Source organism: Microcebus murinus, chromosome 10 (assembly GCF_040939455.1).
Source record: "Microcebus murinus isolate Inina chromosome 10, M.murinus_Inina_mat1.0, whole genome shotgun sequence".
Classification (NCBI taxonomy): Eukaryota; Metazoa; Chordata; class Mammalia; order Primates; family Cheirogaleidae; genus Microcebus; species Microcebus murinus.
This window is the reverse complement of record NC_134113.1, coordinates 65,570,792-65,589,381: the sequence shown is the minus strand read 5'-3', so window position 1 is coordinate 65,589,381 and position 18,590 is coordinate 65,570,792. Positions and strand designations below refer to the sequence as shown.

General features: G+C 39.4%; 2 protein-coding genes and 1 non-coding gene across 3 annotated transcripts in view; 2 read left to right on the top strand and 1 right to left on the bottom strand.

Moving 5' to 3' along the window:
• USP15 (ubiquitin specific peptidase 15) overlaps nucleotides 1–18,590 on the bottom strand; it is a 355,507-nt gene that overhangs the window by 172,163 nt on the left and 164,754 nt on the right. The window lies entirely within an intron of this gene.
• Nucleotides 9,428–9,489, top strand: LOC142873579 (U7 small nuclear RNA). Its single transcript, XR_012921582.1, has one exon. It is a non-coding gene; the product is annotated as a U7 small nuclear RNA (small nuclear RNA).
• Nucleotides 11,283–18,590, top strand: part of TAFA2 (TAFA chemokine like family member 2) — a 422,620-nt gene continuing 415,312 nt past the window's right edge. Inside the window, exon 1 of the mRNA XM_020287527.2 lies at nucleotides 11,283–12,809. The gene's annotated coding sequence lies outside the window, so the exon portion shown is untranslated. The remainder of the gene's footprint in view (nucleotides 12,810–18,590) is intronic.

Genomic DNA, 18,590 nt, shown 5'->3' with positions numbered 1-18,590 from the left:
TTGTGCACTGTGTTAGGGCAGACACCCTCCCTAATAGACATAGAATTTCACAAGAGAGACCAGGCACCCTGAGCCCAAACCCTGAATGACTATGAAAGACATACTGTCATTAAACATCCTTTTCTTATCATATGCAAAGTTCTATGGCCATATTTCTGCTTCTTAAATTTAAAGTCAACACATATTCTATCTACATCCATCTCTAAAATCTACTCCTTTTTGTTATTCAGAACTAATAGCTTCATTTTGTGATGGTGTCATCATTATTGTTCCATTAGATTGTGCTTAACAAATGGCAGGTACTATCTACGTACAACCAAGTGCGTAGTAAATCCACGTTGACAGTGTTCTAACATTAGTCTCTTGCTGCATGTTGTTCACTTGTATTTGTCATTACAACTTGGTAGAACCTGATTTCTATAGGTTTCCTATCAATCATCTAGCTAGATACTTCTCTGAATACACTAATACTGGCAGTTCCACTAATTTTTTGTTGTTGTTGCTCATTACCCTAATTAAGCTTCACATTAAAAATGCATGAAAAGACAATATAACCCCTATTATTTTTGGCTGCTTCCTCACATACAATTAGATTTTATCTAATTTCCTTTTAATCCTTTTTATTTTTTCTAGCGTTTTGGAATGAGTATATATCCTTTTCACTTATACTACTTAAATTTTTCATATTTAAAAATTTGACCGCTAATTTTAATGTGCTTATTTATGTTGTGGAAATATCTTCAATATGTACAAGCTTTTACCATTCAACGACTCCAGAACCACTGTAATGATTTGTTTTTGTTGCTATAAAACAGACAGTATGTATTACACTATAATGCTTGTCTATAGAAATGTTTGCATGTGCCTGCAATTGCCCTGTTTCGACGCTGGGTGGCCAAAATGCATAGAGAAATTGAAACTGTCAAACTTTTGTATACAGCATTTTGATCATGTTGGCTGACAGAAAGCATACTATGTCATGTTATTTGTACAGGAATTTATGGAGCGTTTGAATGGAGAAATTTCAGGGTTTGAGCTTGAGCTTTCTGGAAATAATTAAATCATAAAATATGTAGAATGAAAAGAACACTGGACTGATAATTAGGAGATATGAGTTCTTGTTCATGCTCTTAAGTCAAAATAGTTTAATTATAGTTCTGGCTGTCCTTACTTTTTTTTTGTCTTTTTATGAGACAGAGTCTCACTCTGTTGTCCTGGATAGAGTGCCGTGGCGTCAGCCTAGCTCACAGCAATCTCAAACTCCTGGGCTCAAGCAATCCTTCTGCCTCAGCCTCCTCAGTAGCCGGGACTACAAGCATGTGCTACCATGCCCGGCTAATTTTTTCTATGTATTTTTAGTTGGCCAATTAATTTATTTCTATTTTTTAGTAGAGACGGGGTCTTACTCTTGCTCAGGCTGGTCTGGAACTCCTGACCTTGAGTGATCCTCCCACCTTGGCCTCCTAGATTGCTAGGATTACAGGCGTGAGCCACCATGCCCGGCCTGTCCTCACTTTTTAACTGAATTACTTGGCCAACTTATTTAATCTCTGAGACTCAGTTTATAGTTGTAAAATGAGACAATGTCTTTTACAGAACTCTCATAAAAAGAGATAAGTATTCGTTTTCTTTCTTATTTTCCTTTCCCATTCTTGATCAAAAAATTTTAAACATTGCTTTCTACTTAGCTCACACTAAAAACAGTCTTTAATGTGTGGTCAATTAGTTCAGTGGTTCTTATTCCCCTTTTTTCCATTTTTAGCCCCATTTTGAGGATGAACAAAACTATGTGTATTAATATCTATCTAGCCAGCAAATAATACAGGTGAATGGGACTTTGAGCTAAAGGGTAGGAGGGCCAAACCCTCTTCAGCATGGTGCTGCAATTTAACTTTCATCGTGGTCTGTATCTTCAGAATGTGCCTTGTCATGTAAAATCTTCAGTTCCCTGCTAGAGTGAGACTCTCTCTGCTTCCCACAACCCTGCATTGGGAAAGTGGGGAGAGGAAAGAGGGCAAAAAGGAAGTCAGAGGCCAAAAGCAATCGAGTTAATCCAATAAACCAGGCAGGAAGAATGAAGATTAGAAGAAACATTAATTGTCCAAGATTACTACCAGCATGACAAAGTCAAGAAATAGATAATCTGGAGCTGGTACTGTTGATAGGAGGATACATCTTACACCTCAGGTGGAGACTGAAGGAGGACCAATTCTGAGTAAATCATGAAAATCTTACAACTAAGACAGTTAATACATCAAATGACTATTATTTAAGGTTGTTAAAAACTCTGGATTTCCTACCTCAAACTGATGGATATTTTTATTTCTGGTGGAGGAGGGAACATTTAGTAAGATGTTCTTAATCCTGATGATCCTGCCCTCTAATCTGTAATACATTGCGGAGATTGTTCTATTTGTTATATGCCATTAATTTCTTGTATTTCTCAAGTTTGCCAGTCTCTTCCCAGTTGTAGCCCCATGCTAGCTATTCACAATGATTTTATAGCTACTTACTTGCTACCTACCCATTTGTAAAAATCATGAGATCTCAGCCTACCATATTATTAAGAGCTTTTTTCTACTAGCAAGTGATATCTGTAAATAGTTTTTTGCTGTCTTATGCTACAGAATTAAAATGTCTAAAAGGCTAATATTCATAGAATTGAATATTCATTCTATTAATACACAGGTACAAACTATTAAGTGAAATTTTTATAAAAGGTTTTTCTTCTAGTGCCATGAGGTCACAGGCCACTAACTTTTGTGATGCCTGCTTAGTCCTTATGTCCTTGACCCATGAAATGATAGCATTGCCTTTTGACTATCTGATGACCTCTTTATCTCCTATTCCTGGTCACTGAAGTCAGCTTTCCATCTTTAGAAATTTTCAAACAAGAAGTAGATACTTTTCTCTGGTTTCAAATTTGCCCCCAGACTACTAGGAAACAAATATTACATACTTCCAAGGGCTCTTTTGCTCTGGTCTCTGCAACTCAACAAGCATCCAGCCGGGGAATGAGACTAAGATTGCTCATCTCACCTAACCCCCTCTGCAGTAGACCTCAGTGTTCACAAGGAATAAAGAATGTCTAGACACTGGAGCCCTGGGGTGAAGGAGGACCTAAGCCCAGTGCCTAAGTTACCTGAGTTATCACAGGGAAGGGCTAGTACTGGGTTCAGCATTCAGCTGTTGTTGGGTCTCTTTCTTACCTAGATATGCTGGCAATCTGGGCACGCCTTGTGAAAAATGTCTATGTGCTTGTGAATGAAATGAATTGGCCAGGAAGAGTTGGGTCTTCTGGCGTCTGGGGCTACTTTTCTTTGATTTTTGACTGAGAATAACATTACAGAGAAGTGAAACTTCCTTTGTATGCTAGCAGCCACTGTGGTTAAGCTGTTGGAGCAAATTGGACTTCACTTACTATTCTGAAATGAGGGGTAGTGCTAAGAAGTGCATGGAAGCAGCTGAATGTAGGAAAAAGAAACAAATGAGTGGGCCTCTGGTGGATAGCAAGGCAAGGGAGACTACAGAGGTGCATTTAGCTCCTTGTCTCGTGTGTGTTGGGGGGAGGCAGTGAAAAAGGCTAATTTTATAGACCATGTCAGCATTTTTCAAGATTCCCAGAAACCACTTGGGCCTCCATAGCTATGTAACTCTTGTGATTAGCAGGATGGAGGCTTAAAGTCATTAGTATTGGCATATTAAAATAAATGCCACCATGTATTATTCCCCAATCTTGTGAATTGAGATATATTCATTACTCATCCATTTAAGCCTGCAGCTTTACTAGGTGAAACAAAAATGTACCTGACTGTATACCTCTAAGAGCTATGAGACTAATGTGGGATAATCCATAAAAAATGAGCCAATTATAACACAATGTGATAAGCATTAAGATGGAGGGAAGTATAGGTATTTGGGAACACAAAGGAGAAACAGTTGATACAGTGGATTAGGAGAATTAGAGATTCTTTCCTAGAGGAGATAACTCTTGTCCTGAGCTTTAATGAATGAACTGGCACTTACTGAAGAAAGAATACATTGTTCACAGATGTGGTATGGTGGTGCCAAAGGTTTCAGTTGAGTTAATTTGGGGAGTCATTTATAACATATTCATCTCATGAACCCAACACTTTGAAACATGGTAAAAAAAAATCAGGAAGTAAACAAATAGAGTCTATGAATAAACAAAATAGATGATGTCAAGCCCATGTATCAAAATTTAACATAACCACTGCCATATAAAAGTTGCTAGTGATTTCTAGCTTAACAAGTGAGATTTTAGTATAACGTTGATAGATTTCAATTGTAAATTAAAGCCTTGGGATAAATATGATGGCTGAAATATCAAAGATATTCAAAGTATTTCAATATATTAAATCTTGGAAAATTTGTGCTTTCTATAGAGACACAGAATTCTGGGGACATGTTCTATTGTACTGGTGAAAGCTGCTAGACAGACTAAATTGATAATGGCAACAAGTCCAGAGACTTGATATTTTGGACAAACTTCTTGTTCTTACACAAGATAGGTGTCTGTGGATCTGCTTTCCATGTTAAACAGCGAGGCTAGCCTGTTGGATGATAAAAGACATGGCCTAGTTATCCCCACAGTCCAGCTACAGTCAGCCGTTGTCAGGTAATAAATACACTGCCAGTTGACCACAGACACATGAGTGAGTGAGCCCAGCTGAACCCAAGAGCAATGAAAACATATCTCCACCAAAAGATTTCTTCACAGAAGTTCATAGCAGCTTTATTTGTAATATCTCAAAACAAGAAGTAGCCCAAATGTCCATTAAGAGGGTGAATGGTTAAACAAATTGTGGTATATCCACAATATGGAATACTACTCAGAAATAAAAAGGAGTGACCTATTTATACATAAAACAACACCAGTATGTTCTCAAAATAATTATGCTGATGGAAAGAAGCCTGACCAAAAAAAGAATACATAATATATGATTCAATTTATATAAATTACAGGAAATGCAAATTATACTGACAAGAATTTAGATCAGTGGATGCTGGGGACAGGACTGGAAGAAGATATGCATTACAGAGGGGCATGGTGCAACTTTTGGAGGAATGGAAATTTTTGGCATTTTGACTGTGGTGATGGTTTCGGGGATGCGTGCATATGTCAAAACACATCAAATTGTGCACCTCAAATGTATACAGTCAATTGTATATCAATTATACTTCAATAAAGTAGTTTTTTAAAAAAGGCAAAAAAAAACTTGAAATGCACCAAAATGATATTCTAGTAAGCCCTCAGAACATGGAGAGCTATGGTAGAGAGTTACAATCCAGTTAAGTTCATCATTTAAAGAAGTTGTTATTATCATTATTTTGGCTCCTGGTGATGCTGGTGTGCTGGTTCGGTGTGGACCTGGTACCTCTTTTGTGAAGCGGCAGACGAAAAGCCTAAGACTGAGACCAACGATCATATTAACTTGAAGGTTGTGGGACAGGATGGTTTTGTGGTGCAGTTTAAGATTAAGAGGCGTACACCACTTAGTGAACTAATGAAAGCCTATTGTGAACGACAGGGTTTGTCAATGAGGCAGATCAGATTCCGATTTGATGGGCAGCCAATCAATGAAAGAGGCACACCTGCACAGTTGGAAACGGAGCATGAAGTTACAACTGATGTGTTCTGACACCAGACAGTAGGTGCCTCCCCCTTTTTAGGGAGCCTGCTACTTTATTCCAGAACTCTGTTCTTATAAACCAAGATTACATTCTCAATTAGAAAACTGCAGTTCGGTTCCACCACATCCTGACTACTACAGTATAGTTTTCTTATTCTTTCATTTTCCCCTTCCTCATTCCTTTATTGTATATAAAGTAACTGGTGTGTGTGCAGTAGCATATTGCATTTTTTTAAAACTAAATGGCCAATGGTATGTTTTGATTGACATCAAGTGGAGATGGGATGGGGAAAAATACTGGTTCTGTGAAAATGCCCCCTTTCTCCATTAGTGGCATTTTCATTCAACTCTTATCTTTATACTCCAGTATGTTATTTTGCTCTCACTGTTTTAACAAAAAAATAAAAATAAGTAAATAAAATAAAAATCCTTGTATACCTTGTTCAATTGGAGAATTTTAATGTTTTTTTCATTTATCATTGTAAAACCAAGGATAATTTTTATAACTTTTTTGTACTTAGCTGTTACATGTATGGCAATCTATCTTTAGTAGGGATAAATTACTCTAAAAAGAAAATGAATCCTAGATAGTTTTTCCTTCAAGTCAAACGTCTTGTTTAAATAAACACGTTGTTTAAAGTGGAAAAAAATAGATTATTTTTTACCGCTTAGACTTGAGGGGGAGCCAGGCAGTTTAAACAAATACAGCCGTACCCCATACCTTTTCTTTTTTGTTTTTTGTTTTTTCTCTAGAGGCAAGGTCTTGCTCTGTCACCCAGGCTGGAGTGCAGTAGTGTGATCATAGTTCACTAAAGTCTTGAACTTCTGGGCTCCAATGATCCTCCTTCCTCAGTCTCCCAAGTAGCTGGGACTATTGGCATGTATAACTCACCAGGCTAATTTTTCTTATGTTTTTTTGTAGAGACAGGTCTTACTATGTTGTTCAGGCTGGTCTTGAACTCTTGGCCTCAAGCGATCCTCCCATTTTGGCCTCCCATAGTGCTGTGACTACTGGTATGAGCCTGGCCCATACCTTGTCTTATTAAGCTTGCACCTCACAGATATTGCTTATTTTACAAATTGAAGGTTTGTGGCAGTCTTGTGTGCAGCAAGTCTATTGGTGCCATTTCTCCAATAGCACGTGCTCACTTCGTGTCTCTGTTTCACATTTTGGTAATTCTTGCAATATTTCCAGCTTTTTCATTATTATTATTATATCTGTTATAGTTACCTGTGAACAGTGAATTTTGGTATTATTATTATTGTAATTGTTTTGAGCTGCCAAGAACTGTGACCATATAAGATGGCGAACCTGATCCATAAATGTTATGTATGTTCTGACTGCTCCACCAACTAGCTTTTCCCTTCTCTCTCTCTCTCTTTCCTTTGGCCTTCTTCTTATCGCTTGAGACACAGCAATATTGAAATTAGGCCAGTTAATAACCTTGCAATGGCCTCTAAGTGTTCAAGTGAAAGGAAGAATCGCATTTCTCTCACTTTAAATGAAAAACTAGAAATGATTAAGCTTAGTGAGGAAGGCACGTTGAAAGCCAAAATAGGCTGAAATATAGGTGTCTTGCACCAAAAGTTAACCACGTTGTGAATGCAAAGGAAAAGTTCTTGAAAGAAATTAAAAGTGTTCCTCCAGTGAACACACAAATGGTAAGAAAGTGAAACGGGCTAATTGTTGATATGGAGAAGGTTTTGAATGTAGACAAAACAGTCTTCTATTGGAAGATGATGCCATCTCAGACTTTCATAGCTAGAGAGGAGAAGTCAATGTCTGGCTTCTTAGCTTCAAAGAGCAGGCTGACTCTCTTGTTGTTGGCTAATGCAAATGCAACTTATTACTTTAAGTTGAAGCCCATGCTCATTTACCATTCTGAAAATCCTATAGGCCCTTAAGAATTATGTGAAATCTACTCTGCCTGTGCTCTATAAATGGAAAAACAAAGCTTGGATGACAGCACATCTGTTTATAGCATGGTTTGATGACTATTTTAAGCCCACAGCTCACACTGTTGAGATCTGCTCAGAAAAACAGATCCCTTTCAAGATATTACTGCTTATTGACATTAGACCTGGTCATCCAAGAGCTCTGATGGAGTTGTACAAGGACGTAAATGTGTCTTCATGCCTGCTAACACAACATCCATTCTGCAGCCCTTGGATCAAGGAGTCATTTTGACTTTCAAGTCTTCTTATTTAAGAAATATATTCTGTAAGGCCATATCTGCCACAGACAGTGATTCCTCTGATGGATCTGGGCAAAGTCAGTTGAAAACCTTATGGAGAGAAACCATTCTAGATGCCATTCAGAACATTCATAAGTCATGGGAGCGGGTCAAAATATCAACATCAACAGGAATTTGGAGGGAGTTGATTCCAACTCTCCTGGATCACTTTGTGGGGCTCAAGACTTCAGTAGACGAAGTCATTGCAGATGTGGTGGAAATAGCAAGAGAACTTGAATTAGAAGTAGAGCCTGACGATGTGACTGAATTGCTGCAATCTCATGATAAAACTTGAATGGATGAGAAGTTGCTACTTATCGATGAGCAGAGAAAGAAGTTTCTTGAGATAGGGTCTACTCCTTGTGAGGAAGCTGTGAACACTGTTGAAATGACAACAAATGATTTAGAATATTCCCCAAACTTAGTTGACAAAGCAGTGGCAGGGGTTAAGAGGACTGACTCCAGTTTTAAAAGAAATTCTGTGGGTGAAATGCTGTCAAACAACATTGCATGCTACTGAGAAATCTTTTGTGAAGAGTCAGTCAGTGAAGCAAACTTTGTTGTTGTTTTATTTTAAGAAATTGCCATAGCTAACCTTCAGCAACCACATCCCTAATCAGTCAGCAGCCATTCACATGGAGGCAAGACCCTCCACCAGCAAAAAGAGTAGGACTTGCTCAAGGCTCAGATGATCATTAACATTTTTTAGCAATAAAGTACTTTTAAATTAAGATATGTACTCTTAAAAAAGGTATAATGATATTTCATACTTAATTCAAATTTGGTATATGTTTACAATGGAATATTACTCAATTGTAAGAAATGACAGCGAGCTAGCCCCGCTTATGTTATCCTGGATTAAGCTTAAGCCCATTATCCGAAGTGAGGTGACACAAGATCAGAAAAATGGGCTCCACATGTACTCGCCATCAAATTGGTACTGACTGATTAACACTATGGTGCTCAAAGGGTGGTGGTGTTCACCAGGGATTCGGGGGTTGGGGGATTAGACCCACATCTGAGGGATGTGGTGAACATTGTGGAGGAGAAGGGCATACCTCTAATCCTTGCTAGGGAGAGGCAAAGATATAAAATGCAATCAAAATGTTCGTACTTTCATATTATCTTGAAACAAAATAAAAATGTAAAAAAATAGACTACAATATAGTGTGTAAACATAACTCTTATATGCACTGGGAAACCAAAAAATTTATGTGACTCGCTTTATTGCGATATTTGTGGTGGTCTGGAACTGAAGCTGCAACATCTCTGAGGTATGCCTGTAGATGCTGAGAATTATCAACTCAAGATTTCTATTAAACTAAGGGAGTATTTGCCATTTTCTTCCCTTGAAGAGAATGCAAAGGATATTGTTCCAAAATCTAGGATGTGCTAAAAATAGGAATACCTTGATCTAAAAAACTATTGGGGATGATTTATCTAGATATTTACAAAATGCACAAAGGTTATTACAGAATTTCAGCATCATATAACTTTATATAAGAAATTCTGTTATATTTTGAAATTAATTTATACATTTTGTGTTACAGCTCTTTTAGAATTTGTCTAGCAGGTTTTCTGGTCCTTACCAGAAGGACTTCTCCCATGCAAAAAAAAAAATTATACATGTACTCACTTTAATAAATTATTCATATTTGTAAGAACATAATGGGTTTAATTAAGAAAATAAGGATGAAAATGTTTTACACTTAACCAATAAAAATTAAGTTTTAACAATATGATAAAATTATAGATTTTCCTACAACCACAAAGAGCTAATGAATTAGAAGCCAGAAGGATTATAATGAATGCTTTATATGTTTTTTGCAAAAAAGGAGAACCAATGTTCTAAAGTGATTTTTATAAGTGGCTTTTCCTCCAGTACAGGGTCCAGGTTTCCAATGTCATTCCTGCTCAGATTCGACCCCACTATTTAACACAGTAAAGAGAAAATTACTGTAAGATTTGCAAAGAAAGTGTCAGGTGTTTCAAAATGTAAACTCTGCTCTGGGAGGAAGTAAGTTACTATGTAAGTGGAATGAGATAAGCCTTAATCACATGACGTGAATCATTTGAAAGAGAACATTTGAGAGTACCTTGGAAACAAATGATTGCCATGTGGTAGACCAAATCGTCTACTATAGTACAATTAGTTAAAATAGTAAAATTTGCATTGTTTAGTTTTGATGCCTTGTTTTAAATGACTTCAATTGTCTCAGTTATTTTTTAAGTAAATTCTTTTCTTTCTTTAAGCCTATACTAAATTAAATTATCAAGTTAAAATAGAGCTCCAAAAATTTAAAGTGTTTAATAACTTTAATACATGTTCTAAATTTTTAAATATACAGGAACATTTTGAAAGCAAACTCTCAATCAATAATAAATTCACAAAAAATCTAAATATTTTATTTTAGACATTTTGATTTCTAAATATTCCAGGTCCCCTAGCTTGACCTTGGCTGAAGTAATAAAACCTTATAAAATCTGTGGTGTTATCTTTTATTAAACAACCTCCTCAACTTAATCAAATGACTTCATGTCTTTTAGATACAAAATATGGTTAAATTACTAAACATGTTGAGATAAAATCCCTAAGTGAAGCATATATTTTGTGTTTCTTTGTAACTAATACTACCTTTATTTTAGAGCTGGTGAAGACAGCATGTGATACCTAGTTTGTCAATGGTTTCAGTGAATTAGAGCTACAAAAGCACAAAACTTTAGAGCTGGAAGGAATCTAGTCATCTCGATAACAGTTGAATCTAGTTGAATAAGAGGTATGAATATTGGCTCCAAAACAAGATCTTTTGGTTATCCTTCATTATAAGGAACTGTAAATACCTTGGGTCAGCATTCTCTTTCTTCCTTTCAGATTTTCTTCTTCTCAATCCATTCTCACTACTTATTCATTTTTGAATAACCTTTTACAATAATCACTACATTGAGGTTTTGCTCATCACCAAAGATGATCAAAGTGAGCCTGCCTAAGAAGACCCTTCATTTGAGCTCATACGCACGCTGCTTTAAACCAACACCCTCTTTGACCAAACATGTAAGGATGTGTGACCTTCTAGGGCCGTGCTATTAAATTTCTGTAAATATCCTAAAGCTCATTTAGCAAGGACTTTGCTAACATAGGGCTTCAGTGCAATCTTCCCTCTAAATCCATGAGAAGTTGTAATTTGTAAAAATGCAACATTCTCTGAAACCACATATCGTTTTATTTTTCTTTGTGGAGAAATTGGAATCCTACTTACATCCAGTAAAGCTTTCTAACTCTGTTCTCCCTCTAGAGGGAGACATAGTCCAGCTTTTACGCCAATATCCGCCTCTTTTTTTTTTTTTTTTTACTGTCTCTTTTCTTTTTCTGCAGGACCGTTGTTTGCTCTCAGCAGCAGCTGCGGGCGCTAGCAGAGCTGGCCGTCGGGAGGGAGACGGAGGCTGGCGACGCTGCCTGGTCCTGCCATCCCGTTACACTGCTCAAGTCAACCTGGAGTGTCGGGACCTGTTCTCTCCCTGCGTTCTCTCTGCACGATACGCGGGGGCCAGTCCCTCCGTACTGCCCGGACAGCCAGGCCGGGTGGACTAGGGCTCTAGAGTGGAACAGGGGGCTCTGCCCTTTACTGTGACTTTCTAAAAGCTCAGCGTCAGTGTCTTCTGGCGGTACAGCGCCTGGCGAGGGGGGCGCGGAGAGGAGGCTTTAGTTGCCAAACGGCTTCTTTCTCCTCTGGTGATTTGGATTTGTTTCCTGAGCCCCCTCCTCCGCTCCCTTCCTTCTCCCCTCCCGCCCCTTTAGCGAGGTGACACAGGCGACACCTGCTCGCTCGTGTTCGGTGTTGGCACTCGCACCTTCTCGGTGGTGACGGTGCCAGGGCCCCCGTGCCAGGGGCACCGCGGCGGGTTTCCCGTCCTCGCGGCCCACGATGCCGAGAGGGGCAGCGGGTGGGCTGCGCGGAGCCCTGCCCGCGGCGCTTCCAGGCGGGGTCGAGCGGCTGCAGCTGGCCGGGAGTCGCTGCTGAGCGCACTCGAGTGGACGCTGGCGCAAAGTCTCCGCGAGGGCTCCAGCGGGCACCTGCCTGCGAACCGCGGGGACCGGGGGCGCCGGGACCGAGCAGCGCGGCATCTTGCGCGGGGACGTCTGCCGGGCTCGGAGCCGCTCCTGCTCCCGCCCCGAGCCACTGCTCCACGGCGGAGCCCCGGGACCCGGGCGAGCCGGGGAACCGAGAAGTGCGCGGCGGAGGCTGCTGCCCTGAAGGTGAATCGTTCCGTCCAATTGCCTTTCCCCGGAGAACCGGAGGGCGGGCGGGAGAGAGGGAGCGGAGGATGTGCGAGTGTGTGTGCGTGTGAGGGAGAGGCAGCGCGAGGCGGGCGGAAAAGTCTTCACTCGGCGTTAGAAGCAAACAAATCAGAGATGGAATAAGAGCGGCGGCCGCAGCAGGACCGCCTTGATTCTCGCAGTCGGGGGAGCCGAGCGCACGGCGCGCACCCGGCGGGGACAGCGGGCGGCCGCGGGCGCTGCCAAGGGCTTCGGGACTTTGGCGTCGCCTCGGCAAACAAATCTTTTGATTACTTTGACAGTGTGGAATAAAGAGACGGGGGAAAGAGCCCAGGCGCGCGCGCTCCATCTTCCACACCTGCTTTGCGGGGGGGTTCCCGTTCGGATGTCAGGAGATTCCTGATCCCTCTTTGCCATCGGAGGAGGAAACGCACACTCACACGCGCGCGCACACTCGCACGCTCGGGGCCACACTCGCACGCCCTCCACGAGCACACAGCACCAGCCTTCGGTTCCCTATGCCCCTGGATGGTGACGGCGGATTGGCTTCCTGGAAGCGATGCAAGAGCGATAAGGCTGGCGCCGGCCCGCGGAAGCTGCAGGAGCGTCGCTAGGTGTTGCCGCCACCGGGAAGCCGTGCTGCAGGTAGGCGCGAGCCGCGCCGCGGGTGGCCGGCCGGCTCTGGGGACGCGCGCGGCAATGGGAGGACCGCGGGCCCGGAACCCCGGTGGGCACACGTCTCCCCTCCCGTTCCTCGGGGGCCCAGGACTGTAGGGGGTCTCGGGGGGGAAGGCGAGAGGTGAGGGTAGGTGCTGGTCCGGCAGCCAGCGACCCCCTCGCCGGCGGTCGGGGTAGGGAGGAGCAGAGCGACGCCGGGAGGGGATCGGAGCGTGCGACAGGGGGCTCCAAGAGCGGTGCCCTCCCTCTCTTTTCTGCCCCGTTTCTCCTAACACAGCGAGCGACCCGGTAGAGGATTGAAGTGGGTTTTACTTTGATTCCTCACCGAGCCCAATTCCGCCGGTAACCATTTTGGACTCCCAATAAGGAGTTGGGGGGTCGCATTCCAGGGAGGATCGGCGGGGTGTGTCAGGTCGCCTCTCTGAAATCTCTACTTTCTGTCCACTTCTGATTAGTTAATGCTCAGGCCTGTCTGCAGAGGGTGGGCGTCTCAGTGAGACTATTGATTTCTCCGTCTCTAACTATTTTCATAAAGGATCATTCTGATAAGTTCCTGAGCCTCATCTCTTTAAAGATTTGTTTAGATTTGGGAAAGGACGCTTTATTACTGACTGAGATCAAGCTTTTGTAAAAGCCACTAGGAGAGAGAGAGCTTTAGTAAAGGATCCTTTTACGACGAGCGTTCAGAAAAAGAACGGCATTGGGAAACTAATGGTTTTTAATATCTTTCCGGATAGATGTCTCTCAAATCTTGCTACTAGGATGCGGTTTTTCCGCCCTCCTGCTTTGCTGTCCCTTCCCCCTCCTATCCTGAAAGGCCAGATGCCTACCAAGAAGTGTTTTCTTTAGCCTGCTGATCTTCACTTACCAGTGGGGAACGTGTTATTTCCAGAAACTGCTTTTGCAAAGGAAAAGTTTGAGATCCTTCGCCCTATTTCTTCAGAACTGTAGGTTGAGCTTTCCAGTCTGCACTTGAAAGGACGAACCCTAGGTGCTCACAGAGCCCTCGGGTAGACTATTCAGTATTCCACTTCCTGACAGAGCGTTAAACAATTGCCTCAAGCGTTTGGAATCAAATGTGTAGTTATGTTACTACGGCGGCTAGCCTCTTTTCGCCTTGTGCTGGGCGAGTTTGGCCTGTGGCAGTAAGACAGAAAAGAAAACATCCTCGTTCTATGAGTGTGAAATCTGTTCTTGAATTTTACAAAATTGTTTGTGGAGAAAAACCCTACAAAACCCTCAAACCTGTTTGCAACCTTTACTCTGAAAAGTACCCCCGAAGCACTTAGGATATGAGGGTCCTTCACCCAGGACAAGATGAATTTCAGTGACTGTTGACTGGATGATAATTATCTGGTTCCTGTCTTCTCAACAAGATTGTTTTAGACATCAACGTTCAGACTGTTATCAATTAACACTCTAAAACTGCTCTATTAGGCAATATAAGTTAAGACAAATGAGTAATTAAGATTTCTGTGTAAAGTGCTAAACCAAAATAACTAGCAAAGGAGATTAAAAACACTTCTAAAGCTTTTAAAAACCAGAGCTTTGAGATTATTTGTATTTACTCCAGCTTTTCCATGTTTGCAAATGTACTCTCAAGACTGAATCATTGGCAATTTCAAAATTGGCACCTAACATCCTATATTTTAAATAACAGATCTGACATGTTTAATTGTTTCTTTTTCTACTTTATTCTGTTCTGAATCTCATCTTAAGTCAATTGTTTGGGTTGACCTTTTTAGAATTCTAATTTTTAAAGCCATCAGTAACCACTTAAAGGCCATCGGTAACCACACTGGTGCTTATTTTATTTTCATCTTCCTAATTTTCAATGAAAACAATTGGGTTGCATTATTTATCGATAGTATAATACTATAAAGGCAATGTCACTGCCAACTGACTACTTAGGAACAGGTTGTCTTTTAAGAGGCAAACACAGTTATAATGTGTTGCTTTATTCAAATTAGACATTTTGTAAATTAAAATCTTGATTCTTTTCTTGCCTTTAAGATTTAGTAGTTTAGGATACTTGCATTCATATTTATGTATAGCGCTATATGTGTCTCTTAAGAACCAGATAATCTTGGAAAGGGAAACACCTATATAATGCTACAAGTTAGGCTAGAGAAGAATTAAGGTTTCTGAGCATGTGTGATTTTGAATCAGAAAAATATTAGCTATTTTAACAATGACTAATTGGAGAATGAAGATTCATTGAGATGCCTATAGATCTGTGTCAAACTAGAAACATATTGCTTAGAGACTGCATTATAGTATTAACTAACCACCAAGTTATAAAATTTGATGACATGGCTGTAAAAAGATCTGTTTTTAGACGTGGCCACTTTTCCTTTTTAAAAATTTATAAAATGATGAAACTTAGGGTGTGATAGAAAATTTTATAAAAATTATTTTATACCTTACCAGAAAATTTTAGTAGTCCTAGATCCAGTATCTATTAGCGTACTTTGATGACCATTTGAAAATATATTTTTGTGTTAAAATGTACAAGTACATTTTAAGGTTGATTTAGCACTAATTGCAGGTTATGGATTACCCTATACAGGAAGGGTAAGATGTGCCTGTCTAGCATTTCCCAGACATTTCTTATCTCAGGCTCTAAGAAAAGGTATTGTCAGATGGTGCCCAAGTTCAGCTGTGGCTGCAAATTGATGAACATATTTACTGATGAACTCTTTAATGCATGTCCCAAACAAGGAATGTTCCCAAGTGTCATCAGTTATTTCTAATATATTTGAAAAGATGAAGCAACCAGAGTGCAAACAGTTCAGTGCCCCTGCTTTTACTTCTGCAGTATTTTATTAGGGATGCCTCATTAAGTCGCATTATTCTGCAGCTGTTTTGTTCATTGAAGATTCAAGTAAAAAGGAGGAACTTTGTGCAATGCAGTTTTGTTTTCTTGGTGAAAAATCATAAGTTGAAGTAAAATAAGCATCCAACATAGTCCCCTTTGATCTATGCCTGACATTTACAAATGCAATTCATCAACCTGTTATTAGTAGGGCTCCATCAAAACAGAGAGAAGAAATGTGTTAGCATGGCTGCTGCTAGACATGAAGGCCAAACCAGCTGAATCAACCTCATATCTGGACAACATGCTTACACAACAATTTACATGATATATCTGGCTTTTGAACCATTGATTTCTTAATGCCATGTAATATGGTGAAGTTGCCATTTCGTTTGAAAATTCTTTGGTTAACTTTATTTTGAGCTACTTGGAACACATTGAATTATTTAATTATTCCATTGGAAAAGAATAAATAATTTCACATTGAGTTACCATGAGTCTTTTTAGAGAACTGTTTTACTTTAGGTTTGGAACACAGTCTGAAATGGAAGATAGATAGGTGGGCCTAGCAGACACCTAGAAGTTAGTTTCTGTTTTTTAGTTGTCATTGGTCACTGACTTACTGGGTAGTTTTCAGAAGGTCTGATTTTATCCATTCAGCACAGTGATTCAATGTTCTCATCAATGAAATAAAACTAACAATTCTTGTCTTCTACTTATTCTTACAGAAATTTTAAGAGAAATGTTTAGACTTACTGGAATGTGAAGAAAGTAGTATTTAAATATATTTTTCTATAATATCTACCTCTATATATAATCTCTAACATATATATGCACATACATACATATGCTTTTAATTACACCCATGTAAAATACCGGTTTTGTGTTAAGGGGGTAGGCAAGAACAACTTTGTAAAAAGCTTACATTTTTAGGTACATAGTTTTTTACTATATTGTATGATTAGACCTGCAGTACAAATGTGTCCATTGTTAACAAGGTTGTTTATAATTGAGTTTCAGTGTTTGTGCCCGTTATATACAGTATATTTTTCTCTTCAGTTTTTCTTTTGGAGAGATTTGCTAGGCTACAAATGCAAAAAAAAAAATCAATTTTTCCCTCTATGTAGGAACACTTTGGATGTGTTTATTGACACTACAACTGGAAATTTCAACATATTTTAAATACTGAATTTACCTGTATGCTGTCTTTATTAAATATATGCCTTCACAGTCAAAACACAAACTATGCATTACATTGGAACATACTATTCTGGTTTACAGATGATATATACAAATTTTCCAGAAACATACTGATATTATACTGGATATGTTGGATTTCCTCCTGTGCTGAAGGATAGGCAAGCTAGTCAGTGGACTATTTAGGCAATTGGTTGGTATTGCCATTGGAAAATACAACTTCCAGTTTGCTTGGACATCACAAGAAAACCATAAGCTATAAGGAGAATATTCCATTTTGTTCAAAGTGGTTTATATGGGGTATGAGATATATAACTAAAAATAAAAGCTTATATGTTTATATTAGATAAAGCTTTTTAAATCATTTCCTTTAGTCTTCTAAGTTACACCACAGTAGCTGTAATTGTTTTATGATCTCCCCTGAATGGCCAGTTAGCGAAGGTACATCTTCCTTTCCCCTAGCAATAGCACAAATGTAGTCATTCAATTAAATTTATATTTATATTGCTTCTTTTATACTGTGGTTTTGTGCAGTAGATTTTGGAAACTCTTCACAGAGAGATTCAATAATGTGATAATGTTGCATTCTAGCAATTATGGCGATAGGCTGAATTTAGTCCTGTGACAAAATGAAGACAACCAGCCAAACAAGTCTCCTTGTGCAACGTAAAGATAACTCTCCACGTGAAGCCTGGAAAGTTCAAAGTAGTTTTTGATGAATGCAAGTTTTATTTTACTAAGTATTTTTTATATTTTTACTTTTTTTTTTTTTGCTGCTATGAACTAGTCACTCTATAATTGCATGCATGTGGATGGGCAACTGTGTTGCCCTTTAAAGGTCATGCAAAGATTCTAAACCTTTCAATTTGCAGTGTTAATTGCCTATGGCCTCCTGTTGCTGCATATGGAGGTTTCTTTTGAGCTTAATAATACACAACAACATTTTGGCTTTCTTTGGATTATGCAGCTCTTTATAAGAAGCCCTATGAAAGTATCCATAGTAGGCATTAGAACAGAAGATTTTTAGGAAGTCGTGTTTGTGCTCTGAAATTAAAGTTTTCGAGCCAGAATGGCCTGCGCTATGAGGAGACAAAATTCTTTCTGGTGCAAAAAAAAACAAGCATTCAAAATTAGTATCTATATCTGAAAACTCTGCCATGCCTTCATTTGATTTTGGGATGAATTTTTCTCTCTCTCCGTTTTTTTTTTTTAAAAAAAACATCATTCTTGAAGATTCCAATTAGAACTGTACTTAAATATTCAAGGAAATAGTCTTATTCTCTTCAAATGCTCCCATTTCCTAGTGTCCATAATATTCTTGCTCTATTATGAAAAAGACCATCTATACGAGAAAAGCAAAGTGTGTTCTTTGTCCCAGTTTGCTTTTTTTTTTTTTTTAGCTTCATATTCTTTGTATTTATGGATTGGAGTAAGCAAAGGTAGGCAACTAAAAAGGAGTTATGTAGTCATGGGAATCTTAGTAACAAAACCTCAGCCCAGTGATAGAACACTGAGACTGTCAAAATACATTCTTTGAGAGACAGAGTCTTCCAGGGCTCCAAAACTTGGTTTATTCAAACGATAGAACATTATATACTGATGGAATGAATTTGTGGCTGCTCAGATCAGTCAAGAATTCAGAAATGGCCAATTCACATTATTTGAGAAAAACAATATATACATGTATATTTTTATCTCCATACGGGCAGTTCCAAACGCACAGAGGCACTACCCAG